Raw genomic sequence first — 5,734 nt, forward strand, 5'->3', positions numbered from 1 at the left:
TGAGCCACTTTTATAATTACAGCGAGTTCCGATAGAATTTGAATTTGTTTAAAAATTGTTTAATTGAGTGAACCAGTTGATTTGTTTTCAATTTTCAAACTGAATATTTTTCTTTTATTTTTTCAATTTCATTATCTGAGAATCAAGAAATATTTTGAACAAGTATTTTTGTTGCAAGTTGTTCTTTTATGTAGTTCGCGTGTAACATTTTTACGTAAAACTAACATAGATAAAATCTGCTCTTAACTACCTTTGTATGTTATTTAAATAGTTTGTAACATTTTTCGATCATGCTTATGTGACAGAAGCTCAAATTATTTCGAAAAATACTGAACCAATTTTTTGAAATTGAAAATTTGGTCCGGTTGTGAATGAGGCTAAGCGACCTATCTACTGGTATGCCTATTTATATAATTGCACTATAAATATTCCAGGAATAAACCACCTAAATGAAAAACTATAAACAGTTGAATTTCCATAACTCGAACTCTTGAGAAGACAATAACGTTTAGAAATCCCAATTTCATACAATTTTCTTGTAATAACTCTTAACTTCTGTAACTTAAAATTTTCCTTAACTCGAACCCTTAAATTGGCATGGAGTAGAAGTAAAATCTCATACAAATTTCCTTCAATAAATCGAACTTTTTGACCAGGAAATTTAAAAGAGGCGAAAAAAATATGGTATTATACTTATGATTTGCATAACTCATCTAACAAAGGCATAGGATATAGACGTCAAGAGCCAAACAATAGCGAACTACAACAAACAAAATTACATGATTTAATGTATGAACATAAAACTTTATGCGAAGTAAATAAATAAATAAAACTGTCTATAATCTAATCTCTCTAACTCGAAGTTTTTTCGTGGATTATAGTGATTCAAGTTGGAAAGTTTAACTGTTTATTTGATTTAGAAAAAATATGCATAGGGAGACGAAATTACATACCAAAGTTTCAAAAATTGTGCCAGAATTTTTTAAAATATAAAATTTCCAAAGATCAACTTTGTGCCATTATATCATTTATCATATGAGCTTGATCGGAAAATGTTATACATCATTTAAATAAGAAGATTATGTAGACTATACATATACCAATTTTGGTTTTTTCAACAACTATAATCTGTAAATAGGCTTCGGCTATAATCGCTTAAAGCGGTTCCTACGCCAAATATATATATAATCTGTAAATAGTGTTCTAAGCCAATATGCAGAAAGAAAACCGTACAGTGTCATACGAGATAAGATAATCGAATATTTTTCTCCGTGAAACAAAACATTTAATTTTTTTCATAGCTAGGACAGTATTATTTTTGGAAATTGGAATCAACGCTTTAGAGTCCTACGACCCTAATTGTATGCTTTCGCTTAATTTCCTGTACCAGCAATTGAAATATTTTATTGGACTGTAGCTTGGTTTTTATTCTTCGTTTTTGTTTTGAATCCTTTCTGTTAACTACATATATAAATCAGCATCTCGATTAATACAAACAAATAAGAATATTAACGAAACGGATAAACAATTTTACATAAACAATCTATATATGTCTTATTTTCGAAAAACCTGTCGTGACATTTTATAATCACATTTCAATAGAAAAAAGAATAATATCATTCGTCAAAACATACGCAAAATATTTTCAACTGAAAAAAAAAGAAATAATTATAAATATTTCTGAAGCATATCAAAATGTCTGATAATTTACAAGAACCTGAACAGTTTACAGATAGACCAACGAAATCGGAAAACGATAGGTGGCGCCACTCAATTTCTGGTCATTTAGCCGGTGTGACTTCACGTACAAGCTATATATGCAGGTATAATATGGGTGAAAACAACATGTCCATAACTAATATAATTTTCGCAAAATCCGCCTTGTGCAGGTTCAAACCCGGAAAACTTCAATACTTGATACTGCGAATTATATGATTAAAACCGCATACGCAGGCATACGCAGTATGTGACAAGGAAACTGATGTGAATGTCTTAAAAATCGGTTCTGATTCAGCGATCAAGTTCACAGTATACGAGAAAGTGAAGCATTTCATCAAAATAGAACGAAATTCATCGCAGGATCAAATGACGATTGGGGAAAGATTTATTGCCGGTGCCATAGCAGGGAGCATCTCACAAACAGTCGTGTATCCATTTGATGTTTTGAAGACCCGTCTAGCATTGCGCACAACCGTTGAACGTCTTGGCTTGATAAATTTAGTTAAAAGTATTTATAAGACCGAAGGTCTTCGAACTTTCTACAATGGTTATACAATTAATTTAATGGGTGTGATACCTTATGCTGGCATAGATCTGGCCCTTTATGAAACATAGAAGAAGTATTTAAGCGGTGAAACAACAAATACACCTTCTAATTCATTGATTTTATTAGCCTGTGGTGCTGTTTCCAGTGCAGTGGATCAGATAATTACATATCCATGTTTACTGATACGCACGAGGATCCAAGCTCAAGGTTAGTTCGAGTGATATCGTTTAGTTTTAAGTTACGCAAATATTCATTATATTGTATATGAGAATTCGATTCGAATATTGGGTGTTTCAATTAGTTTTAATCGATATTAATTAAATTTATATTTATTGTTTAGTTTGTAAGTTTAGTTTTTTAATATAAAATGAAATTATAATTTTTTAACAATATGCAATCCTGTATTTTTAATTTGAAAGAATTTCTATGAATATTTGGAATAAACATTTTTATTTGCCGTGTTCACGAAATCATATCGGTCCTATCCACTCTGGTTAACTCTTTCAGTCGTGGTGGTTAGTGTCAATAACCACCTCTTTCCGATTTTTTATGTTAAAATCCACGCCATCTATCGACAATCGCGTTAATTATCATGAATGTTTGTACCTTTTTTGACAAGGTGCGACCGGTTAGCGGCATATTCGATGAATGACAGTTCATTTGTTTTCATTTGAAAATTGCGCTAACGTACATTTTTTCTTGTGTTTGATAAAAAATATCTGTGAAGTGTGTAAGTAACGTTTTTCTTTAATGTTTTGTATTCAACTTATTCTCCTATATCTATTTCAGGGTCGGCTTTAGTATACTATCCCAGGCTTTCGGTAATAAAATGGGTATCGTTGGAAAGAGGAGGTTATCCAGATTAAGAATATATATACATATAGCTGCAGCTGTTATAGTTATCGAGATATTCGCACTTAAAGTTGAAAAAAATGCTACTTTTATCTTGAATTTTCACAATATATACTGAATATTTTATTAATATTCTGCACTTATTTTACACTTACACTTCACCACATTGTTTCTGCATATTTATTTTATAAAAATTATGACGAAAATGGCTGTAAATAAATATTTAACATTTTACACAAATCTTCGTTTAAAAAATAGCAAAAAGGGTTGCAGGTTGACAAGTAATCAGTGTTGCCACATCAAATATTTCGCAAAAATCAAAAGAATAAAAATAAACAGAAAAAAGAAGGATTATCCCCCAAACCAAACCATAATAGTGTTATGACTAATGCAAAGTCTTTCGGTATTACCTTTTCTTTGATAACACCCGGTGATTGCCCGACCAGGGTTATTTTTTTGAAGCGCGGCCGAAGGCCGCCAATGCGGAAAGTATTTCTACACGAAAGAATATTTCAATTCCCCCACTTTGATAACTCCCGGTGTTTGCTCGACCAGGGTTATTTTTTTTAAGCGCGGCCGAAGGTCGCCAATGCGGAAAGTAGTTCTACACGAAAGAGTATTTCAATTCCCCCTCTTTGATAACTCACGGTGTTGGCTCGACCAGGGTTATTTTTTTGAAGCGCGGTCGAAGGCCGCCAATGCGGAAAGTAGTTCTACACGAAAGAGTATTTCAATTCCCCCTCTTTGATAACTCCCGGTGTTGGCTCGATCAGGGTTATTTTTTTGAAGCGCGGCCGAAGGCCGCCAATGTGGAAAGTATTTCTACACGAAAGAACTTTTCATTTCCCTTACTTATAGTGCATAGAGTGAATATCATAAACTTTCTTATATTATCTTTATATAATCTTTTTATAGGGCATTTGTTTTCTGCATTTTGGGTATTTATTTATTTTGGTTCTTCTCATTCGTTTGCAAAATATCTGATATGGCAACACTTATTACTTGTCAAGCTGCAACCCTTTTTGTTATTGTTGAAATTAAGAGATTTGTGTAAAATGTTAAATACTTATTTACAGCTATTTTCGTGATAAATTTTATCAAATAAATATGCAGAAACAATGTGGTGAAGTGTAAGTGTAAAATAAGTGCATAATATTAATAAAATATTCAGTATATATTGTGAAAATTCAAGATAAAAGTAGCACTTTTTTCAACTTTAAGTGCGAATATCTCGAAAACTATAAGTCAGCTGCAGCTGTATGTATATATATTCTTAATCTGGAGAACCTCCTCTTTCCAACAATACCCATTATTACCGAAAGCCTGGGATAGTATACTAAAGTTTCCCCCTATTTCATATGTATGTGTATGAAACTATCATTAATTTTTTTTATTTTCAATGTGTATTGTCGAAGAAAATATAGTGGTTAGTAAACTAACCACCGTGACTGTTGCAGGTTCATAGGTTTAATCTACATATGAGTTAGGCATGTAAGTATTCATGCATTTTTATATTTATTTCAGTATATCGCGCAAGCTAAATAATAGACAAATCGAAAAATACTTGTTTGAAGATATTCCTTCAGATAGCGAAAGTATTTGTAGCGATGAGGATACAGAAGATCTGCCAAATCCGCTGGTGTTAGGCGATTCGTTTGGAGAAGTTCAAATGACTGATTATGACAACTTTAATTCCGATGATGACACCCCTCTGTCTAACTTAGTACTTCGGAATCCTGAATCTACAAAGTCTAACATTGTCAACTCAAACAGACCGGCTGTATGGCAGTGGAGTACATGCAAAGTGCCTCTTTGTCTACGCAAGGGAAAAGCTTGTTTTTCAGATTTTCATAAAAAAAAAAATTACCTTAGTTTCTTTCCGGAGAATTTCATTATATCATTTAATATTAATAAACAATATAAGTAACTCATAATTGTTTTGATTCTATCAATAGTCACGGTGGTTAGTGCCACTAACCACCTCATATCTCGAAAACCTTCATACGTAGATTTTTTTTTCATACTTTCGGTGATATTTCAGCTGTAGATAATGCCAAAACAATAATCGAAACATTCAAAATATTCTTAATCAAAAAGACTGAAAAAAAAGTGACTGAAAGAGTTAAAACATCCTCAAATAAAAAAATATTGAATATTGCTGGGGAGGTATACTCTCAAATTAAACATAATTTTAAGTCAGATAGATTTATGTCTTTGTATATCTTCTATGATCTGAAGGGTTTCGAAGTCAAGTTAACTGAACTGGTGCTGCGTAGGAAGTAACAATGGTTTATTTCATTACATCTCATTTTCAAATTTGTTAAGGGTTTTGAGAGATCGGAAACGCTCACAAATATATAAAATCATGAATGTTGTTTTCAAATATATACCATCTATCCAGCTAACAGTTGATAGATACAAACCCACTTCGCACCCATTTTAAAACTATATCCATATATATTATTTGTTGGTATCAAACACTGATTATTAAAAATACTAACTCAAAAATAGTTTACTTGAGATAAACACTCCGTTTCAGGCCGTATAATCAAACAAAGTGAGTGTTTTCTAAAAAAAATCATACCTACAAATTTTTGCCTTTCCATTCCACCTTCA

General features: G+C 31.9%; 1 pseudogene; it reads left to right on the plus strand.

The window, feature by feature from the left end:
* The first annotated feature begins 1,695 nt into the window (after window positions 1–1,695).
* LOC114805335 (calcium-binding mitochondrial carrier protein SCaMC-2-A-like) lies at window positions 1,696–3,028 on the plus strand (annotated as a pseudogene).
* Window positions 3,029–5,734: the final 2,706 nt, after the last annotated feature.

Source organism: Zeugodacus cucurbitae, chromosome 4, assembly GCF_028554725.1.
Source record: "Zeugodacus cucurbitae isolate PBARC_wt_2022May chromosome 4, idZeuCucr1.2, whole genome shotgun sequence".
NCBI classification, from domain to species: Eukaryota; Metazoa; Arthropoda; class Insecta; order Diptera; family Tephritidae; genus Zeugodacus; species Zeugodacus cucurbitae.